At 49.8% G+C, this 25,946-nt stretch overlaps 1 pseudogene across 1 annotated transcript in view; it reads right to left on the bottom strand.

Annotated features, from left to right (window-relative positions):
- Window positions 1–656: 656 nt before the first annotated feature.
- LOC124007394 overlaps window positions 657–25,946 on the bottom strand; it is a 100,729-nt pseudogene continuing 75,439 nt past the window's right edge. The window contains exons 7-39 of the transcript XR_006833920.1: window positions 25,547–25,662; window positions 20,245–20,357; window positions 19,983–20,170; window positions 19,725–19,842; window positions 19,269–19,427; window positions 18,587–18,889; window positions 17,742–17,895; window positions 17,139–17,533; window positions 16,763–17,026; window positions 16,295–16,506; window positions 15,834–15,971; window positions 15,239–15,458; window positions 14,533–15,069; window positions 14,152–14,444; window positions 13,844–13,990; window positions 13,466–13,729; window positions 13,109–13,339; window positions 12,934–13,023; window positions 12,562–12,852; window positions 12,212–12,342; window positions 11,844–12,048; window positions 9,355–9,729; window positions 8,792–9,036; window positions 8,534–8,672; window positions 7,601–7,685; window positions 7,277–7,473; window positions 7,024–7,139; window positions 6,863–6,938; window positions 6,352–6,441; window positions 5,306–5,481; window positions 4,825–4,998; window positions 4,686–4,728; window positions 657–4,593 (exon numbers count right to left, since the gene is read on the bottom strand). The product of XR_006833920.1 is annotated as a spectrin beta chain, non-erythrocytic 1-like (transcript). The remainder of the gene's footprint in view (window positions 4,594–4,685; window positions 4,729–4,824; window positions 4,999–5,305; window positions 5,482–6,351; window positions 6,442–6,862; window positions 6,939–7,023; window positions 7,140–7,276; window positions 7,474–7,600; window positions 7,686–8,533; window positions 8,673–8,791; window positions 9,037–9,354; window positions 9,730–11,843; window positions 12,049–12,211; window positions 12,343–12,561; window positions 12,853–12,933; window positions 13,024–13,108; window positions 13,340–13,465; window positions 13,730–13,843; window positions 13,991–14,151; window positions 14,445–14,532; window positions 15,070–15,238; window positions 15,459–15,833; window positions 15,972–16,294; window positions 16,507–16,762; window positions 17,027–17,138; window positions 17,534–17,741; window positions 17,896–18,586; window positions 18,890–19,268; window positions 19,428–19,724; window positions 19,843–19,982; window positions 20,171–20,244; window positions 20,358–25,546; window positions 25,663–25,946) is intronic.

Genomic DNA, 25,946 nt, shown 5'->3' with positions numbered 1-25,946 from the left:
CTTGATACATTTGCTGTTTGTTTTGGTTGTGTTTCAGATTATTTTGTGGCCAAAAGAAATGAATGGTAAATAATGTAGTGTCATTTTGTAGTGACTTTTATTCTAAATAAGAATATCATGTTTCTAAACACTTCTACATTCATGTGGATGCTACCATGAATATGGATAATCCTGAACGAATAGTGAATAATGATGAGCAAGAAAGTTAGATGCACAAATATCATACCCCCACCAAAAATGCTAACCTCCCGTTATGTAATGATGAGAGGTTAGCCTGTCTTGTGGGTATGATATTTGTGCTGAAGTACAGAGCCACACACAAAAAAAAAAAATAGATCACTGTCCCAATACTTTGAGCTTGTATATAGCACAGAATGCACACCCAATCAAAAATGACTGCTATTTCAGTTACAGAAGTTGTCAGCCTCACCTGGGCACTATGCATCTCCACACAGACCCTGTTCACAAGAGTCCCCTTTCCACACAGGCTGGTCACGGAAGAGGTCAGGGACTAGAACTCCTCGAACACAATTGTATAGAATACATTTTTTTTTTTTTACACGTTAATAACTTTAGCGAAATCGACTACAATCAAAACACAGTGACGATTACCGACAACACAATGACAGAAATAAGAAATAACACCACAGCTGTACTTCGTTGTTTTCTTTTAAACCAGGTTTTATTATTCCTAATATGAAGATACAAGTCAACAAACATTATTTTCAATCTGTAATGAAAATGCTCCACAGCACACTGACATCTTGTGGAAGGGTCTGGTATTACAGACGCATACCTGAAAAATGGACAGCAGTTCTAGTTAAAGTAATAAGTAACAGGAGTAACAGTAGTAGTAATAACAGTAGCAATAATAATACATCATAGCAGTGGTATTAGCTTGGAATTAGTTAAGTCACAGAAGAAGGAACTTAGATTCAAAGAAATTTGAAATGAGAGTGGGTGAACCGGCTTATCGAACACTGCAGAACAGATCAGACCACTGGATGAGAAAATACAAGAACCCCGTGAGACAGCACATCTGCTGTCTAACTCTAGAAAAAGGAAGCTCAAATTTGCCATCAGCCCTCTGGTTAATGTATACTGTATTTATTTTCCTCTTCAAATAAGAGACCAAGATACCTTTTCAGGTGTTCCACTTTAACTTTTAAAACCCCATAAAAACCCTATCTCAACACCCTCAATAATACAATCCTTTTCTGGTCAAAGCTCACCAGTAACACACAGAGACTGAACAACAACCCAAGTCTGGAACCAAATCACAACCAGCTCCACATATTTCTGCTTGGCTGGAAGGCCAGAGTCATTCTACCTTAGTATATCAGAGTGTTTGTGTGTGTGTGTGTGAGAGTGAGACCGAGAGAGGAGAGAAAGGTAGTGTGTATGCATGTAAAGTATGTGAAATAGTGGCTCCAAGTAACATGTCCTTTTGCGTCACATGACCAATTTGGCCCAACTCACCTTCTGAGCCATAAACATTCATAAGAAGTTATACTAGAACATACAGCGCTACACTCATCTTCAGAGACTTCAAATGGGCCTGGGGAACCTGCTCGTGTCTACAACTGGGTCACTGTTGGAGCAGTACGCACAGTAGAGGGCTACACAAGCTACTTGTTGAAGTGCTGTGGCCGATCCAGCACTGGCTGCCCTGGTAGTAGTTTGTCACAGTGAATATTGACCCAGCAAGGCTCACTCTGTTCTACTCTGAGCGTCGTTGACTTCTTTGTTGTTGTTGCCTCATTGAACAGGTCAGCGGCCTTTGACCTGTGACTAAGGAGCCAGAGGCTCAGCTCAGTACATTCGGCTGGGACCAATCGCTCAGGCTCACAGTTGGGATACAAATCAAGGCAGACAAAGGAGTCAACTGCATATTCTACAGCCTCAGGTATTATGGGTCAACTCTTGCTTATTTACCCCAAATCACACCAACTGTATTGGAATGAAAGGCCAATAGTTCAATAGTCTTGCCTGTTGGAAAGCTGCACATTTCGGACACTTAGCCAGCCACTTGTTCTTTCCTTCTCTGGTTGAGGGTGAGCCATCGGTCATACAATAACCTAACAGGGCTTTGATACGCCCACACCCTCACCCCAGATAAGCCTATCGTCGAGTAACAGATATCATTTTGCCCGCAATAATTGAGGCTCAAGGATTCTGCCATGTTTAGAGCTGTCTTATACAGGAAAAACTTCCACTCGTCTCAGACAAGGAAATAAAAATCACTCACTGTGCCAGGACTCGCCATCTACGTATCAATGTCACCTTTACTGTCATTTAATATCATTTAACCATTTTCTTTTTGCCCATTTGTGAATTCTTTCCAAACTGCTAATGATACACCTGTGTAATACTCCACCCTCCACAGCATGGGCTTCATGGTATCATGCCATACATGGCTTACGGAGGAAATCTCATGTACCTAGAACATCTGACTAGGTGAGAATTGGAGAGAAAAACGAGACGCATACAATCCTACATGAGGTCATGCCACACGCGGAGGAGCTCCAAGCTCTCCGGCAAAACACCGGAAGACTATTCTCTCTATCATTTACCAATCAAGTGAGGAAAGTGATCCATGGTTACGCCTCTTCCAATCCAACAGAGCTTTGCCTGCATTTCACTTCCTTCAAATCGCTGTTGCGGCTGGGCCCGTCTCCATGCACCCTATGGTACCTGGGTACAGAATCCATAGACATATGCAGCGTCAACGCCAAAGGGCACATTCAGAGATTTGTTACGCGAGTGAAAAAGCTCCCTTTGTGATTAAGCGCTATTCAAGGAACGACTGAGCTAATAAAGGGTTCTTAAGTCTGTGGGCTGCAGTAAGGCTCAGTACTCCTCCTCTCCCAGCACACTACCTTCTGATTCTCTACTCTCATCATCCCCCCTCAGCGCCCCGAACCTAACCCACCTGTAATGACCCCCCCTCCTACCAGACCACCCCATGCCACATTGATGTGCTTTTGCTTACAATCATCTCTAGTGTTGGGCACTGGCAGTGTTAAACAGTGTTAACGTACCCCTCTGCCATCACATAGCGAAACAACAGACAGAGGAGGTGGTGGTGAGGGAAGAGTGAAACGGAAGTCTGAAAACCATCTAGGAGGAACGTTTAATTCATTCATTAGCACATTGTCATCTACATTTTAAGAATACTTCTAGAAAGCCATCCCAACAACTTCTTTAAGTGTGTGTTTATCTGTGTGTGTGTGTGTGTGTTAAGTCAGAAAAGCAGCATCCAACTGGACACGTCTGATTTAGAACAGAAACGTGCAAAACCCACAGCACCACAACTCTCACTCTCACTAGAAAACTCTCTGCTTCCAAAAGAAACAAGGAAACTCACAATCAAAGGAGAAATAATCCCGTCGAAGAACAAAATCAAACCGGTACAATTTCCAAGTTAAAATAAAACCACTTTAAATATATCTATCATTCTGCACTGGTGAAAATCACTTAACTGCACACTGCTAAAATTTACTGAGCTTTCTTTAAAAAAAAAAAAAAAACCCCACCTCAAACTGACAACGATACAAACAGAAACAAGACCAACGTGGTCCCGTGAATTAAACCAAATTGTTGTTTCACAACATGACTCAATACATCCACTGACGTACTCTTTAAATAACCCCCCCCCCCCCTCAAGCTTGCAACAGCAAAAAGATAAATATGAATTATAATAACAGCAATAATTATTGGTAACGTTAATTACGCAAACGTCCCAAAAATGATGTGGTCCTTCCCAAGGAGGGGGAGAGAGAGACTGGGAGAGGGGACGTGAGGGGACAGCACTCTCTACTGTGGTCCATGGGTTCTCTTTTCGTGGTAAAACAGCATTAGAGCAGATTAGCCATCTAAAAAACGGGTCGAGGAAGAACTCATTTTAAACAGAATCCAATGTGGGTGAATGGAAGAGAATGGACTCTTACAGGCCTCATAGCCTCTTGGCTCTGCCAATGCTAACCACCCCTGCCTCTCATCTCCCCACAAACACCTTGGTTCCCCCCAGCGATGAGGTCAAAGAGTTCTTATTAGTGACTGATCAACAAACACAGCTTCTTGTCTGAAAATGCCATTGATGCAAAAGGGCTTACATTGGTAGGATGAATCTAATGTGAGAAATGGAAAGGAAAAGAGCGATATGAGAGGGAAAGAGAAGACAAATGGAGAGGGAGGAAGAGAGGGAGGAAGAGCAAGCTCTGTGTGTGCCACATAGTTGTTGACAAACTCCTTAGGACCAAGGCTGAGAGCGATGCGTTTATGCCACAAGACTGTTTTCCTTTCTGCCCGTTTCAGTTTGGTGGAATTTCGACAAATATCATTTCCCTTGATGTTGTTCTTCTCCAGACGTTTTTATTTCTTCTTGCCAAAGAAGCTGAACCTCTTTTCGCGGTCCTTCTCCTTGCCCTCCTTGTTGCGCATGGTGACCCCTGCAGCCTCTGCTGAGCTAGGGGAGATGGGGGGCATAGTCATGGCTCGGCTCAGGGCCCTGGGGCCTCCGGGGGAGCGGTCTCCTGACCCCCCTGCTGGGATGCAGCTATGAATGGAGTGGATCCACGAGGCCATCTCCGGCTGGGACAGACAAACGCAGGGTTAGTCCTCAGTAGGGGGGAAAACACTAGAGGAGCATCAGAATCTGGTTTGGGTTCAAATGTGACACTCACCTCATCTTTAGCTTGGAACAGGAACTCCTTACCATCCCCTAGCCTGCACAAGAGAAACGCCGGGTCAGTATAGATGCACATCACAATTTATCACAATTTAATTGAGTTTACAAGACTATTCTCTTTTCCTCTCTCTCACCGTAGCTTGAAGACGTGTTTCCTCTTCTTGTAGTCGTGTGCCACCTCACACACAGCCTCTCCCAGGCTGATGGGGACTTCTCCGTGGTAGGGGATCCCGCCGGAGGCGCTCTTCTGGTCCTTGTAGAAGCCAAGGCTGCCCTTACGCAGAACGCAGTAGACATTCTGCCAGGACCTATGGGAAGAGAGAGAGAAGCTGTTGGCGGAAGGCATGCAGGCATGCGCCTGAAAAGGTTAGGGACATCAAAGAGTTCATGGTGACACACAAAAGGCTATTTTCTTTATCAAAAGAAAAAAAAAACACTCCAAAATCCTACTTATAACTACTTATGCTGGTGTTGTTTTTGCTCGTATTAATTCCATCCTTCAACAGACGGAGTCTATATAACCTAGGGCTCTCCATTTACCCTTCATGGCACACCCACGCTCACTCCAAGACGCCCCTCCATGCCCCCTGCTCATCTCACGTCGCGGTATCTCACCTGCTAGCTGCCCTCTTGGCGTGGGTCTCCATCTCCTGCTTGCGGTAGAGCAGGCCTTCCATGGCGTCTGGGCCAGCGTTATCTCCCTTGCTGGGTAGCGTGGCAGACGGGTCCAGGCGTGAAGACGCCAGCCCGCTGTCCCTCCCCGGACCATTCACAGAGTCAGACTCAGAACCCTGTCATCCAAGACACACGGCTGTCAGGACACATGGCCACAACGATTCCTAGAAGCCATGCGGCGTAATACCAGCCATTGACTGTCTGTCGGAACTTGACAAAACGAGACAACGGCTGAATGTCCATATCCACACATGCATTAGATGGTAGCTTTGAAAAGGATGGACAAAAAACACATACAGGACTACACAGACACACGTTAACAGACGACAGACACATGGAGAACAGCTCCAACCCCGCAGGAGGAGGTTCAACCCTCATCTGAATGTCACTCACAGCCTTAATGGAACATGGCAAACGCAGCAGAAAGCATGGTCATACTGTTGCTAAGATACACTTAGCTTTTTATAGAGGGGGTGTGGCATTGTTATCTTTGTTTCCTGGCAAAACGTCAAACTCAATTTGAAAGGAAATCAACATTTCCTCTCTTTAAAAAAAATGCTTAAAAAAAAAAAAAAACTTTCCCTACTAACACCCCATTCAAAACAACCCCACCAAGCTAGGTACAGCCTACCCAGGGACCTGCCAGCTAGGGGCAATCCTCATCACCTCACACAAACAATAGCTTGGAACTGAAACTACCCTCACGTGCTGGTCATTTTGAAGATGGTTACAAATGGAACAGACCCCAAGAAAGGCATAAGAGCCTTTGATGCTTCTGGTGACACCAAATGATATCATGAATCTGTGTGAGGCATGATTGGCTCAACAGCTGCGGGGACTGTATGTCTTCAAAATCAAACAAAGCAATGGCACAGTGACAGGACGATGGCGCCCTCTAGTAGGTCATGCTGAGGTACTGCGGGAGCTGAGAGCAGGCGGTGATGGGGGGGGTGGGATGAGGAAGCTAGGCTAGGATAGGTACTCACGCGCAGCGGAGGCTTTGGCTTAGACACAGGTTTAGAGACAGGTTCACACTTCTCTTTCTTTTCCACTGACACTGATGATACTGATAACGACTGCAGGTAAAGACGCAACAAGTCATTGTTAAGAAGTCCTTGGTGCTAGGAGATAGCATGCTACCCTGTGCCAACGCGTTTGAAACAGCCTGACACGCGCACGACAAAGGGACACAATCACATCAGACATGGGGAAACGGACTCACGTCGAACATATACAGGCTTGGTTACAGTTATGTCAAAGACGTAACGTCTCTCACACTTAGAACATTTAAAATCTTTCATTCAAATCTCCTCAAACATATGAACAGGACAACATGAAGAGGAAAAAGACAAAAACATGAAACAAAAAAAACCCCACACTTTATACTGCGGTGAAAATCTGGAACTATTTCAGTCAGTAGTTTAATTTGAGTGCATGAAACAGGAGGTTAGAACCTTTGATTAGATAGATACAGTATGTCTCAATGTCCTCTCTCACCTGGGATGTGTCCTGGTAGCTGTGGACTCCATTGACTGATACTGACTGGTTGAGTGTGGTCTGGTCCAGGCTGGTCCTGGGTTACACAGAAGGGGAAATGAGCATGAGAACGGGGGGGGCAATCAAATATCTCTGATTACTAGGAGTTCCTCCAGTCTTACCTGGCATCATGTGTTTCGGCCTCAGACGGGGCCACCTCTTCTGTCGGGGGTGGTGTGGGGGTTCGCCTCGCCCTCTCCTCCTCCTCCCTCCTCCTCTGGATCTCCTGCTCCTCCAGCTGAATTGGAAGCCCAGGTTAGTGGCTTTTCAGAGGAGACGTTACCCTACCTTCCTAACAACGCCAAGTACATGCATTCTCCCAACTCCTGCTAACCCAACGTCTTCCCATTTGCAAACCACCCCCGTCCTCCTCACCGTGGTGAGTTTCTCCAGCAGGGTGAAGCGTTCCTCCCAGCCGGCGGCCAGCTTCTCGAAGGCCTCGTGGCGTTTGATCAGGCTCTCCACCTCGTCCACGTTAGAGCCCAGCTCGGCCCCCCGCACCAGGGGCTCCTGGCCTGCCAGCCACGTCTCTGCCACGCACGCATCCCGGCCAAACTGCAGCACCTCCAGAACTGAGACAGAAACCAGTAAATAATGAGCATCCATGAAAAGATCACGAGCAAAACGTGTTAAAACAGACAAACGCTAAATTAATTCATTAATTCAACTGAAAAAAAAACCACCCTGAAGTCCACATACCTATCAGGAGGTGGTCCATCTTGTCCTGCCACTTGTTGCTGATCTCGTCCCTCTTACCCTGGAGCTGGTCCAGTTTCTCCAGGATCTATGGGAAAGCCAACAGGTATGTCAGTAACATTACACGAACAAGCAGCACCACACACTCAGGGCTAACGCCGACACGACGGCGGTAGGTCCCTGGTCAGTGTGGGGCCGGAACAACCGCTCCCTCAACGTCAGTGAGACTAACAACTTTAAAATGGTCCGCGAGCAGTTGTGAAGAAACCTCAGGAGGTTGAACAGGTTTGGCATGGGCCTTCAAATCCTTAAAAAGCTTCTACAGCAGTACAATTGAGAGCATCTTGACTGGCTGCATCACTGCTTGGTGTGGCAATATCACCGCCCTCGATTACATGGTGCTACAGAGGGTGGTGCGGCCAGTCCAGTACATCACTGGGACCAAGCTCCCTGCCATCCAGGACCTCTATATCAGGCGGTGTGAAAGGAAGGCCCGGAAAAAGACTCCAACCACCCAAGCCATAGACCGTTCTCTCGGATTCCGCCCGGAAAGCAGTACCCCCTTTTGCCCGAACTCGTTTTACTCGTCACATACGCTGCTGCTACGGTTTATTATCTATCCTGTTGCCTAGTCATCACTTAACCCCTCCCTATATGTACACATCTACCCCAATTACAGGCATACCCCTGCACATCGACTCGGTATTTATTCCTCGTGTTATTATTCTCCTAGATCTTTCTTTCTGCATCACTGGGAACGGTCCGCAAGTAAGCATTTCACCGTTAGCCTACACCTGTCGTTTACGTAGCATGTGACTAAATAAATGTGATTTGATTTGCATAAACACACCTTTTACATTTGCTTTTGTCCTAATCCCGTGACAAAATCCAAATGTGGGTGTTCAGTATGTGACGTAACGGTGACATGGCCCATACCTCATCAGCTGCATAGTGGTTATTGTTGATGAGAGAGTGTCCCATCTCATTGCAGGTGGTGAAGCTGTCTGCCCGGGTCTCGATCTCAGACTTGATGTCCTGATGGTTGGCTATGACCAACCCTGCAGAGGACACGTCCCTGACAGAGAGAGAGAGAGGATGGGGGACGGGACGGACGAACGACAGAAATTCAGCGTAAAACCTTAGTAAAAACATTGAGAACAACGATGAGAGAACAGAGGTAAGGTCAGGTCTCACCTGGGGCTGTCGTGGGCGTCGATCTGCAGGTTGACCCCGTCCATCCACAACATGAGGTCACGCACCATGTTGACGAAGCGGAACTTCTCCACGGTGTCCAGCAGGAGGTGACGGCGAGCCTGGCCGGCCCCCAGCAGACCCTCCCAGGCCTCAGTGACAGAGCGCTCGCTCCGGTGGATCTCCTCCGCCTTCTCCCCGGCGTAGGCCTTCTGCAGCCGCGCCGCGTCGTCCTGCACCTGGTTCACCTGGGGTTGGAGGAGGCAGCCGGCTCAGAAGGGATCCTGAAAACCATTAACCTGCCCCCTCATGTGCTCTGACACATTTCTGATAGCCCCCAGTAAGAGTCTGAAAAGCAGCCCTCACAATGCATTAAATCTAATATTCTACTGTGGGATGGTGTGTAAAAGTGTGTGTAATTACATTATTTCTACCACTAGTGTTACTGTAAGTATCCCTGTACACTGGTGGTATGGTGCCGAGTTCATCCAATTGAATTCAATATCTTTATTGTCCCGAAGGGAAATTCATTGTGCAGCCAGGAGTTTAAAAGAGCAGCAGCCTACCTGTCCGCTGAGGGCCTGGATGTCGTGCTCGTAGGCGGTGTGCTGTCGGTGGAGGTGCTGGACGGTGTTGAGGTCACGACCCAGGTCAGAGGGCAGCGCCTCCTTCTTCTCCCGGACCCTCCCCAGCGCCTCGCGGGCGTCCTGGTGGAAGCGGTGCAGCTCGTAGGAGGCGGACAGCATCTGGGTGCGCGTGTCGATCAGCTCCAGCAGGTCGGCCCACGCCTCGTTCAGCCCGTCCTTCCACTCTGCCACGCTGGCATTCTCAGGGTGACCCGACTCGATGAGGTCATCGGCCAGCCCGTTAACACCGTCCACACGCTCCTGGCCGATGGTGCTGGTGTCCCGAGCAAACTCGCGGAACTTGTCCCGCAGCATCTGAGAGGAGAAGAGGTTTAAATATGGATAACAATCCCAGGTTATTGCCATACTTCTTTAAAGGTAGCTGACAGAGAAAAAAAAGAGTTGTCGGTGAGCAATTAGCGCGTGTGTGTGTTGTGTTGCGAGCGCGCGCGCGTGTGTTGTGTTGTGTTGCGAAGCGCGCGCGTGTGTGTGTTGTGTTGTGAAGCGCGCGCGCGCGTGTGTTGTGTTGTGTTGCGAAGCGCGCGTGTGTTGTGTTGCTGCGCGCGCGTGTGTGTTGTGTTGCGAAGCGCGCGCGTGTGTTGTGTTGCTAGCGCGCGTGTGTTGTGTTGCTAGCGCGCGCGTGTTGTGTTGCTAAGCGCGTTGTGTGTTGTGTTGCTAAGCGCGCGTGTGTTGTGTTGCTAAGCGCGCGTGTGTTGTGTTGCTAAGCGCGCGTGTGTTGTGTTGCTAAGCGCGCGTGTGTTGTGTTGCTGAAAGCGCGCGCGTGTGTTGTGTTGCTAAGCGCGCGCGTGTGTTGTGTTGCTAAGCGCGCGTGTGTTGTGTTGCTAAGCGCGCGCGCGTGTGTTGTGTTGCTAAGCGCGCGTGTGTTGTGTTGCTAAGCGCGCGTGTGTTGTGTTGCTAAGCGCGTGTGTGTTTGTTGCTTGCGCGCGCGTGTGTGTTGTGTTGCTGCGCGCGCGTGTGTGTTGTGTTGCTTAGCGCGCGTGTGTGTGTGTGCAGCGCGCGCGTGTTGTGTTGCTAAGCGCGCGCGTGTTGTGTTGCTAAGCGCGCGCGTGTTGTGTTGCTAAGCGCGCGCGTGTTGTGTTGCTAAGCGCGCGCGTGTTGTGTTGCTAAGCGCGCGCGTGTTGTGTTGCTAAGCGCGCGCGTGTTGTGTTGCTAAGCGCGCGCGTGTTGTGTTGCTAAGCGCGCGCGCGTGTTGTGTTGCTAGCGCGCGCGTGTGTGTTGTGTTGCGTGTTGTTGCGCGCGCGCGTGTTGTGTTGCTAAAGCGCGCGTGTTGTGTTGCTAAAGCGCGCGCGTGTTGTGTTGCTAAAGCGCGCGCGTGTGTTGCGAAGCGCGCGCGTGTGTGTTGCGTAGCGCGCGTGTGTTGTGTTGCGTTGTTAAGCGCGCGCGTGTGTGTTGTGTTGCTAAGCGCGCGCGTGTGTGTTGGTGTTGCTAAGCGCGCGCGTGTGTGTGTTGGTGTTGCTAAGCGCGCGCGTGTGTGTTGGTGTTGCTAAGCGCGCGTGTGTGTTGGTGTTGCTAAGCGCGCGTGTGTGTGTTGGTGTTGCTAAGTTGCTAAGCGCGTGTGTGTTGGTGTTGCTAAGCGCGCGTGTGTGTGTTGGTGTTGCTAAGCGCGCGTGTGTGTGTTGGTGTTGCTAAGCGCGCGTGTGTGTTGGTGTTGCTAAGCGCGCGTGTGTGTTGGTGTTGCTAAGCGCGCGTGTGTGTGTTGGTGTTGCTAAGCGCGCGTGTGTGTGTTGGTGTTGCTAAGCGCGCGTGTGTGTGTTGGTGTTGCTAAGCGCGCGTGTGTGTGTTGGTGTTGCTAAGCGCGCGTGTGTGTGTTGGTGTTGCTAAGCGCGCGTGTGTGTTGGTGTTGCTAAGCGCGCGTGTGTGTTGGTGTTGCTAAGCGCGCGTGTGTGTTGGTGTTGCTAAGCGCGCGTGTGTGTTGGTGTTGCTAAGCGCGTGTGTGTGTGTTGGTGTTGCTAAGCGCGTGTGTGTGTTGGTGTTGCTAAGCGCGTGTGTGTGTTGGTGTTGCTAAGCGCGTGTGTGTGTTGGTGTTGCTAGCGCGCGTGTGTGTGTTGGTGTTGCTAAGCGCGTGTGTGTGTTGGTGTTGCTAAGCGCGTGTGTGTGTTGGTGTTGCTAAGCGCGTGTGTGTGTTGGTGTTGCTAAGCGCGTGTGTGTGTTGGTGTTGCTAAGCGCGTGTGTGTGTTGGTGTTGCTAAGCGCGTGTGTGTGTTGGTGTTGCTAAGCGCGTGTGTGTGTTGGTGTTGCTAAGCGCGTGTGTGTGTTGGTGTTGCTAAGCATGTGTGAGTGTTGTGTTACTAAGCGCGTGTGTGTTGCTAAGCGCGTGTGTGTGTGTTGTGTTTCTAAGCATGTGTGTGTGTGTGTGTGTGTGTTAGTACGTAATTGAACGTATGAGGAAGTGAAAGGAAAGCCACTCACGGTGACATGTTCGTAGTCCTGTCCCAGCTCGTGGGATCCGGCCACCACCTCCCTCTCAGCGATCCACTGCTCCAGGTCGTCCACCTCTCTCTTCAGCTGGGTCAGCCTCAGCCTCTCCTGGAGACGCCCACGACGCTCCTCAGCCAGGTCCTTCAGCCCTGCGTACAGCTTGTCCACCTGGGCTTGCCGTAGGTTGATACGCTCGCTAACAGCAGGGAATATATATATATGTGAGTGAGTGAGTCAGGCCAGTTGTAATGACTGAGACATTGTGGCTGTAGTTAAATCCTATTGTGAAGTGGCATTAGTTTAATGTACTTAGCTTTTAACCGCCCCTCCCCCTCCCCGTTAACCCTGGTGCCCTTCACCTCTCTGGGTGTTCGCTGGTCATCATGGTGCGGCTGCTGTTGGCCAGCTGGTGGATGGGCTGGGCGTAATCCTCCAAGGTCTGTTCTAACGTCTGGTGCTTCTTCACCATCACCAGAGCGCTCTGCTCATCCTGGGTCACACACACACACACACACACACACACACACACACACACACACACACACACACACACACACACACACACACACACACACACACACACACACACACACACACACACGTTACAGAGATGGAGTTAGCACCATTAAGCCAGGGACACCGCACTAGTGTGCACAATAGACGCCATTAGGACAGACGGAGCTTAACTTCCGCCTGCCTCTCCTCTCACCTTGGCCTTCTCCTCTGACATCATGTGTAGCTCCTGCTCTCCCATCCAGGCCTCGGCCTCTGCAGCGTCGGTGTAGAACTGCTGAGCGCGGTTAGCCTCCACCAGCCGGGCGTGGCGCTCGTCCGTCTCAGCGATGAGCTGGGCCCAGGAGTCCCGGAGCTCCGCCAGACGGCCCTCCAGAGCAGACCGCCTCTCCCCGTCCATCTCCTCCTGCCCTGGGGACATCCCCCTGCGGTGGGTCTGGATGTCATCAATACGGGGCTGGTGGCCCTGGATCTCCTTCTGCAAAGTCTGGAAAACAAAACAGTGTTGCAGTGTTTTTTCCTCCTACTGTCCAGACTCTTCCATAAAATTCCTCTCTCGTCTGTGTACCTGGTTCTTCTTGATGAGCAGCTGCACACTGGACAGGTCCTTCCCATGGTCGGTGGATGTGGCCAGGGGCATCCTCTCCTTCACCCACAGCTAATTGACCGACAGACAGGAGGAAGTGCATTAAAAGACGACGATGATGATTCTGTACAACATCTCTGTATTTGGCCCCACTCACAATCTCATCCTCCAGGTCTCTGTTGAACTGGTGGGCCTCCTTGGAGGCCAGCAGTTGCTGCCGCCTCTGGTTGAGGGGGTCCTGGAGCTGGGAGAAGCTGTCAGTGACACGTCTCTGCTGGCCATCCACCTCCACCACGGCCCCACCAGCATCTTCCTGGGACAGCGCCAGCGCCTGGGACTGCAGTGACTGCACCTCCTTCTCACGCACCTCCATCTGGTGCTCCAGCATCTACACACACACACACAGGGATGTTTGTTATTACTCTTTCATTTCGATACGGACACTTCTCCACGCAAATGGTCACTAAGGAGTACGACAACTGAGAACGGGCTTCGACGGTGTAATGTCACCCACCTGGTGCTTCTTGAGCAGGATGTTGACGGAGGTCAGGTCCTTGCCGAAGTCGTCGCTCTGAAGCTGCCCTGACAGGTTCTTCAGCCACACGTCCAGAGCAGAGCAGCTCTGGGTGAAGAGCTCTGCCCTGTTGGCATCGAAGAGGCACTGAGCCTTGGTGCGTGTAGTGTTCTCTAGCTCTTCCCATTGGCTCTGCAGGCCCTCCAGAGTTTGCTGGACTACAGGCTGTAGCTCCGGTTTCTCTGTCACCAGGGCCTGGCCCTCCTAACAGGGACATGGGGGAAAGGGGTCAGAAAAAGCAAAAATACTGGCACCCACATCTTTCGCACTGCTTTTCCCACTTATTATTTTCATTGTATAATAGTTTTATGATCATACCTTATCGATCTTATCCAGCCAGTCTTTGTTGGAGGCCAGCTCAGCCATGAAGGCCTGGTGTTTCTGCCACTTGCTGTGGAGGTTCCTGGCCTCGTCGTACGACATGTCCTGAGCTGTCAGCATCTTCTCATTGATCCACAGAGTCAGCTGCAGAGAGAAAGAGCGAGACGAATGATATTACTCAATGCATGTGCCTCAGGATAATTCCTTTGACTGCGGTTTTATTTTTATGTTTTACTACAAGACAAACAGTGTCAATAAAATGTATCACACCACCATTATTATTGTAACAGTTTGGCGATTCGTACCTCCTGTCCGTCCTGCAGGAAGTGCTGAAGTTCGCGGTTGTCCTTCAGTTTAGACAGGAGTTCATTTGCAGCTTCCCTATTCTTCTGATGTCTCTCCTGGATGGAGTCGGCCTTTTCCTGATCTTGTCAGAGTTGGCGTTAAGGTCGTTGACCAGGCGGCGTCCGGCCTCCACCACGCCCGTGATCTTCTCCTCACTGGCCTCCATGGTGGTCAGGAAGTCCTCGTGCTTCTTGATGGCCTCCTCTGCCCCCTGCAGGCTGGAGGGCATCTCAGTGTGGGACAGCACATACTCCTACAGAAGGAGAGAGAACTATTAGTAACATCATCGAGATAGACAATAGACGTGTTTGATTCTTCTCCACTGGTGTCCTGGTCCTCACCTGGCTGTTGAGGAAGCCCTCAGCCTGCTTGACTTCCCTCAGGAAGCTCTGGAAGTCGAAGGCTTGGGCCAGAAGGCTGTGGCGGTTCTCCCACATCCGGCGCAGCTCGTGCCACCCGGTGTCCAGCGCCTGCAGCCTCTGGGCCAGGAACATGTACTGGGCGTCCGTCTGGCCCTGAGTCACCTCGTCACCCACCGCCCGCATCTTCTCATAGTCCTCCTTGTAGTTGTCCACCTCGTTCTTGATGCTCTCGTGCTGGGAGAGCAGGCGCTCAGCCTCTGGCAGCGAGGTGGGGATGTCCTCGGACGCCACGGCGGTCTGCGTGCGGGACAGCCAGGACTGGAAGTCATCCAGGTCCCGGAGGAAGCCCTGCAGCTTGCTGGCCTCGCCCAGAGACTCCTCGCGCCGCTTCATGGTGGCATTGAGCTCCTGCCACACCTCCTGGATCTCCCCCAGGTGGGCATGGATCTCCTCTGCCTGGTCCGGGTGCTCCTCAGCCAGCGTCTCTGCCTCCTTCTTCAGGTCGTCCAACTTACCCTGAAAAGATAAGGAAAATAAACAAATGGTGTCACCAACATCATATGGCATAAAATGATACAAAAGTATTGACGTGAACCAGTTATTGACACAACCGATCGCTATTAAACATGGATCTGATGCGGTGATTTAGCTGTCCACCTCCATAACCTTTGATCCGTCACCGTACCTGAATGGCCTCCAGGTCTCTCTCCATGCCGGTGAGTTTGCGCTGCAGGGCCATGACACCAGCCAGGTCGTTGCCCAGGCTCTCGGTGGACTCGATCACCTTTGTCTTCTCTCTCATCCAGCTCTGGATCTCGTTACACTCCAGGTGGTAGTTCTGGATGTTGAGGGCCGACTCCAGGGCCTGTTTCCTCTGGTCCGCCAGACGCTGGAACTCCTTCCACCTGGGGACCAGAGAAAGGGGAAGTGTCAATCACCTGTTTCCAGTGCTCACTTTATACAGTGTATTGGCTATGCATCAGAGGGTATATGTGTTTTTCATGTGAGTGTATCAGACTTGGGTTCAAATGCTAATTCAAAGATCTTGAAAGTAAGTATTCAGATATATTTTATTTGAAAAGAAAAGCTGTTGAATATTTTAATGTATTTGAAAATACTCAAATACACAGAGTCAAAAACAGTCCCATGCATTTAACCCAGGTATTTGAAAATACTCTCAAATACAATTTGGTTCTCACAAATAACCATTCAAATAAAAGTAGTTGTTTTGGGCTGCGTTATTTGCATGTCTGAGAGGCATCACGTTGAGAACTACTCACCTGTTGTTGAGCTGGTCTTGTGTCTGGTTGATCTGCTCTTTGCTGAGGTTGTCTGATCCCAGCAGCTGTTGAGCCACCTGGTTGACATCAGAGATACGAGTCCCCAGGTTGTTCATCTCAGGCTCCAGGGTCTCGAACCTGCAGCCCACACACAGGGATGTACATTCAACACTCGGTATCATGTTCCCATTGCTTTACCTCTACAATGGAGATTAGAAGGGAAATATCATAGGAAGAGCTTCTATCCCCCAAACGCTGCTCTGCCATTCCACAAAAGAAAAACACCCAATTTTACATCTGTACTGTAAAAAGGAGCAGTTTGATATCCACTCAACGAAGCACAATGATCAGCGTACACAGATCAATACCAAATCATTATAAAGGCTATTCAAATCACAGCCTAAAGACCACCTCTTCCTTCCTATCCCATCGTTGGAACACTCCTCCCTTCCCCAGCTCACCTCTGCTGCACCACCTCCAGGTCTTCCAGTTTGGTGGGGATCTGCATGCCGTCCAGCCACTGTTCCTTCTCCCCCACCCACAGCTGACAGGCGCCCGCCTCGCTGTACATGCGGTAGAGGGCCAGCGCCCCCTCCAGGGCCTGACGCCGCGACGCAGACAGGGCCTCCAGCTCGTGGTAACGCTGCTCTATGGCAGGCAGACGGCCCTCTACCTACACACAGCCAGACGGCAACAACCACTCAGTCAGAGGACGCCCCTCCGAGCAGAGTCAATAACAAGTCAAGGAACACAAAATGGGAGCGATAAATAAAATATGTCTCACTTAAAATCGGAGACATGGAGTCTTTCTGTAATGTGTATGGGCCAGTGTTTGTGTGTGTCAGAGAGAGAGAGAGAGAGAGAGAGAGGGAGAAACAGCACGGTGCCTAGTGAGTGTGGGTTGATATGCTGTTCCAGGGGTAACTGACCTGAGGGGCGTTTGCATGGACCGGGGGCAGGGTGAGGGCCTGCTCGTGCAGGGAGTCGATGAGGGTGCGGTGGCTCTGGATCTCCTCCTCCACCTCCCTCTGCTTGCGGGCCAAGGTCTGGGTGGAGAACTCGTCGTGGCCCACCTCCTGGCTGGACACCTGGCGCAGCGTCTCCAGGATCCAGGCCTCCATGTCGTTGGCGTCCGTCTGGAACTGGTGCAGGGCCACTGCCTCCTTCAGCTGCTGCTCCCTCAGCTGGGACGTCTGGGGACGGAGGGGGAGAGAAGGAATCAGTATATAAACAAGAGGAACCCCTTCTGAAATCGATCAATTCATTTTCTCTCTCCAGACCGGTCAACCTCCTTTCCCTGCTCACCTCCTCCAGGTGTGCCCACTGAGCGCGGACGTCCCTGATCCTCTCAGTGCACTCTGGGGCTCCAATGTGTCCCTCCTCCACCAGGGTCTGTCCCGCGGCGATGCTGTTGCCCAGAGGGCCGTAGCGGGCTGCCATCTCGTCCCTGAAGGCCTCGTGCTTGCTGAGGAGGTGCAGGGCGGAGGTGAGGTCGCGGCCACAGTCTCCTCCAGCCAGGATCTGCTCCTGCTCTCTGATCCAGGCCGCCTCCTCTCCCAGCTCCCACAGGAACTGCCAGAGGCGCCGCGAATCCTCGAGGCGCACCCTCCGCTCCCCGGCCAGCTGGCCCAGCTCCTCATAGGCCCGGCCCAGCAGAGACACCTTCTCTCCCACCAGCGCCGGCTCACACGGTTTGTAGACTGAGAGAGATAAGGAGAATTAGCTAAATGGTTATCGGCGAAGAGGCATCCAAATAAATTCATAAATTCCATCCTCCTCATAAGTTACGTGACGCATGAAAGCTGCACAGTGCGTAGTCGTTGAACGCCATCGTTACCATAATCACACGTACACAGTAACTGACTGTCAAGTGTATATTAGTGAGGGGGCGCAGATCTGTAGTCTCACCCTGTTGGTCCGAGGTGAAGCGCTGAGCGGCTCCCTGGACCCCACGGACCCCCTCTGCCTGGGCTGAGATGTCTGCCTCCACCAGGTTGTGAGTCTGCAGCAGGTCCTCCACATCATGCAGGTGCTTCCCACTGTCCTGGGACTGCAGACGACCCTGAGAGAGCACCGAGCAGGAAGAGGTTAGAAACGCACTCACTCACTAAGTCTGGATTGCCCGCAGTTAATAAATGGCGCTAATGAGATGTGAACGGCAGGGGGCATTAGTAAAAGACATAGCTGCAGCAGTCACTAAGAGATATAGATTAAGTCACGGCGTCAATATTGTAAATGAGGGGCCAGCTTTTGTGCTGACTGATAAGTGAGACTTTATCTTTAGAAAACAGAGTGCTCACTTGGTTTTGATGAGGTGAGGCTCTCTGAATCCCAATACCATCTCTCTGAGGCGCAATGACCAAGTCTATGGGTAACGCCAGTTAGCAGTGGCTCGCGAAACTACCTCTTAACTTCCTTCAAACCAGACACAGAGACATAAAAATAGTATCCGCGAGTTTGACTCTGGGGAAGTAGATAAAGGGCTTCATTGCCCAAATTCCGAAGTATCCCCTTTAAGATAGGCAGGGGAAAGGGAAGAGCTAAGAATACACTGTCAGACTGTCCCAGTCAGGACCACCTCAGTCGACCTCTGTAAACCATCACACTCAGGAGTAGCCGCCATTTTTGAAAGGAGTCATTCGAGTTTGGACTGGCATGCAGGGTTGATAGTGTAAGATGTACAGCATGTCCATGACCAAAGTGTGCATTTTCTACACTGGGAGAACATCGGGTGTGTTGATATGTTCCAGTACCTTCATCTCTCCCATCCAGTCCATGATGGATCTCATCTCCTGCAGCAGTCTCTGCAGGTCACGGTGTGCGTTGAGTCTCTCCCTGCGAGCGGCTAACAGCTCCTTCAGATACTCCCACAGCCGCAGCACGTTGTCCCTCCTCGCCAGCACACGGCGCACGTCGTGGTAATTCTCCGCCTCCAGCTCCCTGGCCACCGCCTCCACGGCTGCCACGCGCTCCCCGTACGCCCCGATGTCCGTCTCGATGGCCTCGTGTTTACGAGTCGCAGCGTCCACCGCTCCCAGGTCCACACCAAAGTTGTCCTGTGGGACAAGAGGACAGTTTGAGGTGAGAAGAGGTGGTCAACGTGGTCAGTGTGTTCAAATGCATACAACTGTAGCCTTTTGAATAACCTTATGACAGTAGCAATTATGATAAAGCTACTGAACAAGCGTATATAATCCCTCCCCCCTGCCTCACTGAGATAATTACAGTGGCTTGTCTGCAGGACAGCAGGACGCTAAGCCTGTCCACTCCATCAAAATAAAGTCATCACAACCATCACCTACGATTACAGTTAACTCTGGGTTGTGGACAACTGAGAGACAAACAATATAACCGCCATCCTTCCTCACCTGCCTTCCCAGTTTGAACACATTGCCAGTTCAAGGTCAGGGGAGTGAATGTGTGTGTGTGTGTTACCTGAGAGACGAGCCGCTGGTTCTCGCTCAGCCAGGTCTCCCTCATGGCGGCCTTGCGGTCGAAACGAGCGGCGAGCATCTCCAGCTTCTCCTGGCGAATCAGCTCGTTCCTCAGCGCCAGCTCCCGCTCGTGCTCCGCCTTCTCCAGGCGCTCCCACGCCTGCAGAGCCAATCAGAACACAGCAAGTCGGAGGTGTCTCTTAAACCAGGGGTGTTATTCATGATCCTAGACGGCTGTAGGGTCAACTGGTGTTTATTAAACGTTCTACTCTAGTCATGCATTTAAACAGGGAGTAACTGCACCTTGTTACAAGGCATCAGTGTCACCGGAGGGTGTATTCATTAGGAACCAAACAGAACCCCAAACGGAAGCAAATGGAACAAACGGGGAGGGGCCTAACAATTTGTTCTGTAGAATCTTCTTGCCATTGGGTGGACAACAGAGTCACAGTGATACCTTGTTGATGTCAGAGATGAGCTTGCCCTCTCTGGGAATGTACACCTTCTGGTTGTTGGCTCTCATCTTGCTCTGAATGGTGAACAGCAGCACCTCCAAGTTGCCTTTCTCTGTGAACCTGAGGAACACCAACACAGCCAGGTCAGACACCTAACCTACCATGGAATACTTGCAGTTATGATTCCAACCTGCTGAGATTTATGTTCTAATCTAGAACATCATCCCAGTTCTTAAATCCCCCCCAGCGGTGTGTCTTACTTAGGGGGTTTCTCCACGGTGCGGTAGGTGTTGAAGGCTTGCAGCTGGTTCTGCACGGCGCTCAGGGAGTTGGCCAGCTGCCGGTCATTCAGGGTCAGAATGGTCTGCTCGATCCACTGCAGCAGCTCTGACGCCAGGCTCTCATAGTTCCCAACCAGCTGGTCAGCCTCAATGGCATAGTCCAGCACCTGGGAGGGAGAGAAGGGGTAAGATGGGCCCCAAGAACAGTAACAAGCCCACACCCACAGCCGTTGTACACCACCTTGCCAACCCTCTTGCCCTCCACAGCCAGGGCCTTCATCTTGGAGAAGTAGTGGTAGTAGGTGGCCACGTAGGTGATGATGGACTTCTCATCCGGCTGGTCAACGTTGACATCTGGAAAGAGAGACATGCACTACTTCAGCACTGAAGTTCATTTACACTTGATCCTTTCACTGTGCTCCACATTTCCTCTCCACACACTTCTGCATGCACAGACACAGATAGACACAGATACACAGACAGACAGATACACAGACAGACAGACAGACAGATACACAGACAGACAGACAGACAGATACACAGACAGACAGACAGACAGACAGACAGACAGACAGACAGACAGACAGACAGACAGACAGACAGACAGACAGACAGACAGACAGACAGACAGACAGACAGACAGACAGACAGACAGACAGACAGACAGACAGACAGACAGACAGACAGACAGACAGACAGACAGACAGACAGACAGACAGACAGACAGACAGACAGACAGACAGACAGACAGACAGACAGACAGACAGACAGACAGACAGACAGACAGACAGACAGACAGACAGACAGACAGACAGACAGACAGACAGACAGACAGACAGACAGACAGACAGACAGACAGACAGACAGACAGACAGACAGACAGACAGACAGACAGACAGACAGACAGACAGACAGACAGACAGACAGACAGACAGACAGACAGACAGACAGACAGACAGACAGACAGACAGACAGACAGACACACAGACAGACACACAAACAGACACAGATACACAGACAGACAGACAGACAGACACAGACAGACAGACAGACAGACAGACAGACAGACAGACAGACAGACGCACACACAGACAGACACAGACAGACACAGACGCACACACAGACAGACACAGACGCACACACAGACAGACACAGACGCACACACAGACACACACACAGACACAGATACACAGACAGACACAGATACAGACAGACGCACGCACAGACAGACACACACAGATACACAGATACACAGACAGACACAGATACACAGACAGACGACAGATACACAGACACACACAGATACACAGACAGACACAGATACACAGACAGACAGACAGACAGACAGACAGACAGACAGACAGACAGACAGACAGACAGACAGACAGACAGACAGACACACAGATACACAGACAGACAGACAGATACACAGATACACAGACAGACAGACAGACAGACAGACAGACAGACAGACAGACACAGACAGACAGACAGACAGACAGACAGACAGACAGACAGACACAGATACACAGACAGACACAGATACACAGACAGACAGACAGACAGACAGACAGACAGACAGACAGACAGACAGACAGACAGACAGACACAGACGCACACACAGACAGACAGACGCACACACAGACAGACACAGACGCACACACAGACAGACACAGACGCACACACAGACAGACACAGACGCACACACAGACAGACAGACAGACACACATACACAGACAGATACAGACAGACACACACAGACAGACACACAGATACACAGACAGACACAGATACACAGACAGACACACAGACAGACGACAGATACACAGACACACACAGATACACAGACAGACAGACACACAGACAGACAGACAGACACACAGACAGACAGACACAGATACACAGACAGACACACAGACACACAGACAGACACAGACAGACACAGACAGACAGATACACAGACAGACACAGATACAGACAGACAGCACACACACACAGACAGACAGACAGACATACACAGACAGACAGACACAGACAGACACAGATACACAGACACAGACAGACACAGACAGATACACAGACAGACACAGATACACAGACAGACACAGACAGACAGACACAGACACAGATACACAGACAGACACAGATACACAGACAGACACAGACACAGACAGACAGACACAGATACAGACAGACACAGACGCACACACAGACACACACACAGACACAGATACACAGACAGACACACAAACAGACACAGATACACAGACAGACACAGATACAGACAGACGCACGCACAGACAGACACACACAGATACACAGACAGACACAGATACACAGACAGACACAGATACACAGACAGACACAGATACACAGACAGACGACAGATACACAGACACACACAGATACACAGACAGACACAGATACACAGACAGACACAGATACACAGACAGACACAGATACACAGACGCAGACAGACAGACAGACGCAGACAGACAGACAGACAGACGCAGACAGACAGACAGACGCAGACAGACACAGATACAGACAGACACAGATACACAGACAGACACAGACAGACACAGATACACAGACAGATACACAGACAGACGACAGATACACAGACAGACACAGATACAGACAGACGCACGCACCCAGACAGACACAGATACACAGACAGACACAGATACACAGACAGACGTACGCACAGACAGATACACAGACAGACGTACGCACGCACAGACAGATACACAGACAGACAGATACACAGACAGACGCACGCACGCACAGACAGACGCACACACAGACAGACGCACGCACAGACAGACGCACGCACAGACAGACGCACATACAGACACACAGACAGACAGAGACACACAGACAGACACACAGACAGAGACACCGACAGAGACACCGACAGACACAAACAGACACACACAGACACACACAGACACAGACAGACACACACAGACATGCCCACACTAGAGGTCGACCGATTCATTGGAATGGCCAAGTAATTAGGGCCGATTTCAAGTTCATAACAATCGGAAATCGGTATTTTTGGGCGGCATTCTTTTTTTTACACCTTTATTTAACTAGGCAAATCTTGCAACCTTACAGTTAACTAGTCCAACGCTCTAACCACCTGCCTCACGAGGAGCCTGCCTGTTACGCGAATGCAGTAAGCCAAGGTAAGTTGCTAGCTAGCATTAAACTTATCTTATAAAAATCAATCAACGACTGTCGTTGCTCCAATGTGTACTTAACAATAAACATCAATTCCTTTCTTAAAATCAATACACAAGTATATATTTTTAAACCTGCATATTTAGCTAAAAGAAATCCAGGTTAGCAGGCAATATTAACCAGGTGAAATTGTGTCACTTCTCTTGCGTTCACTGCACGCAGAGTGAGGGTATATGCAACAGTTTGGGCCGCCTGGCTCTTTGCCAACTAATTTGCCAGAATTGTACGTAATTATGACATAACATTGAAGGTTGTGCAATGTAACAGGAATATTTAGACTCCTGGATGCCATCCGTTAGATAAAATACGGAACGGAATAAACCTTTGGTTTTCGAGGTGATAGTATCCGGATTTGACCTAAGGCTTGTATTTCTGTGTGTTTATTATAGTTAAGTCTATGATTTGATATTTGACAGAGCAGTCTGACTGAGGGGTGGTAGGCAGCAGCAGGCTCGTAATAGTCAAAGGTATATGGTTTAGAGAGAAATAGTCTACACGTTATAATTCCTGTAATAACTTGCGGCTGAATTTGAAAGGGGTTCCTTCGTTATTTTACCATTCATGTCTTCCATAGAGAATGTCTTGATCTACTTAAAATAAGGTCTGTGTTTCGTGCTTAAACCGCCTCTGCGTTTTGATACCCGTGTAAATCTCACTAGGATAAGGTAACGTTTGTCAACATATTTTCATAAATCCACTCTACAAAAAAATGATCTTCATTATATTTAACCAATATTGATCAGAGTTACCTTGTCCTATGGATATCTACACAGTTATAAAATTAGCAAGGTGGTGTAAGCCTACACGAAACACAGACCTTATTTTAAGTGAATCTAAAAATATCCTATGGAATAAATGAATGAAGGAACTGCTTTTCAGATTTTGCTAGAAGGTGTCATAGGAATTATGACTAGCACTTTTGGTAGTCAATTCTTACCATGTCCATTATTAAAATAGGATTTCCTGCATATAGAAATTACAGTTTTGATGAACATTCATCACAGGTAACTTTTATTCAAACAGTTGAGAGTATTTGTCTCCTAAGCAGACTCTTCAGTATCATTGTCACTTCAGAGCTGTGTGTGTTTTACAGATGGCAGTGAAAAGCAGAGCACCAGTGTGGGACTATTACATGGAATTGGCACCAGGGAAAGCAAGGTGTCTTATTTGTGATAAAGATGGGCATGGGGTCAGCAACGGCTAAATCAAACAATACCACCAACCTGTGGAATCATCTTAAGAACACCCATCAAAAAGCCCATATGTATTATATTAAGTTAAAATAAAAGTGTTCATTGTTCAGTATGGTTGCAATTGACATCATTACAAAAATGTGTGTGTGAATATATACAGTGGGGCAAGTTCAAACAGGTGCCATTAATACAGGTAACAAGTAGAGGACAGAGGAGCCTCTTAAAGAAGAAGTTACAGGTCTGTGAGAGCCAGAAATCTTGCTTGTTTGTAGGTGACCAAATACTTATTTTCCACCATAATTTGCAAATAAATTAATAAAAAATCTTACAATGTGATTTTCTGGATTTGAAAATTACAGGCCTCTCATCTTTTAAGTGGGAGAACTTGCACAATTGGTGGCTCAATAAATACTTTTTTTTGCCCCACTGTATATACATTTATTTTTATTACTATTTTATTATAATATTTTTTTTTTTAAATCAGACGATTTTTTGGGTCCTCCAATAATCGGTGTTGAAAAATCATAATCAGTCGACCTCTAGCCCACGCAGACAGACGTGCCCACGCACAGACGCGCCCACGCACAGGCAGACGCGCCCACGCACAGGCAGACGCACAGGCAGACGCGCCCACGCACAGACGCACAGGCAGACGCGCCCACGCACAGACGCACAGGCAGACGCGCCCACGCACAGACAGACGCGCCCACGCACAGACGCACAGGCAGACGCGTCCACGCACAGTCGCCCACGCACAGTCGCCCACACAAACTCCCATCTCAACCCAATCAATTAAAAACTTAAACACACGGTGCTCTTCTCTAAATCTGCCCTGATTGATGGCCCTGGAGCGTTGCCAACACCTCACCATGTATGGACTTCCTCTTTGTGGTCAGAGGGCATCATTAAGCCCTGCCCCGTGTCCAGCCAGACCACACGGCACCTATTCTCACTTAAGCTTTAATACATTCCAGTAATCCTCCCTCCCCACACACCATGTCCAGCTATCCTGGTACAGGACAGGAGCACACCATAAGCCATTGGGGGAAGGCAGAGGGCACACACAGCTCAACCCATGTCCTCTCTCAGAGCTCTGATACTCACCTTCTGGGTCCAGGAGTTTGGTGAGGCCCAGCTTATTCTCTGCCGTGTTGAAGGCATTCTGGAGGTTGTAGTGGGCGTTGGAACGCTTCAGGCTGTCAAACTCAATCACGTCCGGTCTGGAAGGGAACACAGGTGTCGCTTTTAATGAAAGGAATTGCATATATATATATATATACACACACTGAACAAAAATATAGTGTTGGTCTCATGTCATTTTAGAGAATTTGCCAGTACGTCCAACCGGCCTCACTACCACGTAACGGGTGCTGAGGAGTATCTGTCTGTAATAAAGCCCTTTTGTGGGGAATAACTCAATCTGATTGGCTGGGCCTAGCTGCCAAGTCAGTGGGCCTATGCCCTCCACCGCCCACGCATGGCTACGCCTCTGCTCAGTCATATG

The sequence above is a fragment of the Oncorhynchus gorbuscha genome, linkage group LG02, assembly GCF_021184085.1.
Source record: "Oncorhynchus gorbuscha isolate QuinsamMale2020 ecotype Even-year linkage group LG02, OgorEven_v1.0, whole genome shotgun sequence".
Lineage (NCBI taxonomy): Eukaryota > Metazoa > Chordata > Actinopteri > Salmoniformes > Salmonidae > Oncorhynchus > Oncorhynchus gorbuscha.
This window is presented reverse-complemented; position numbering and strand designations above follow the sequence as displayed.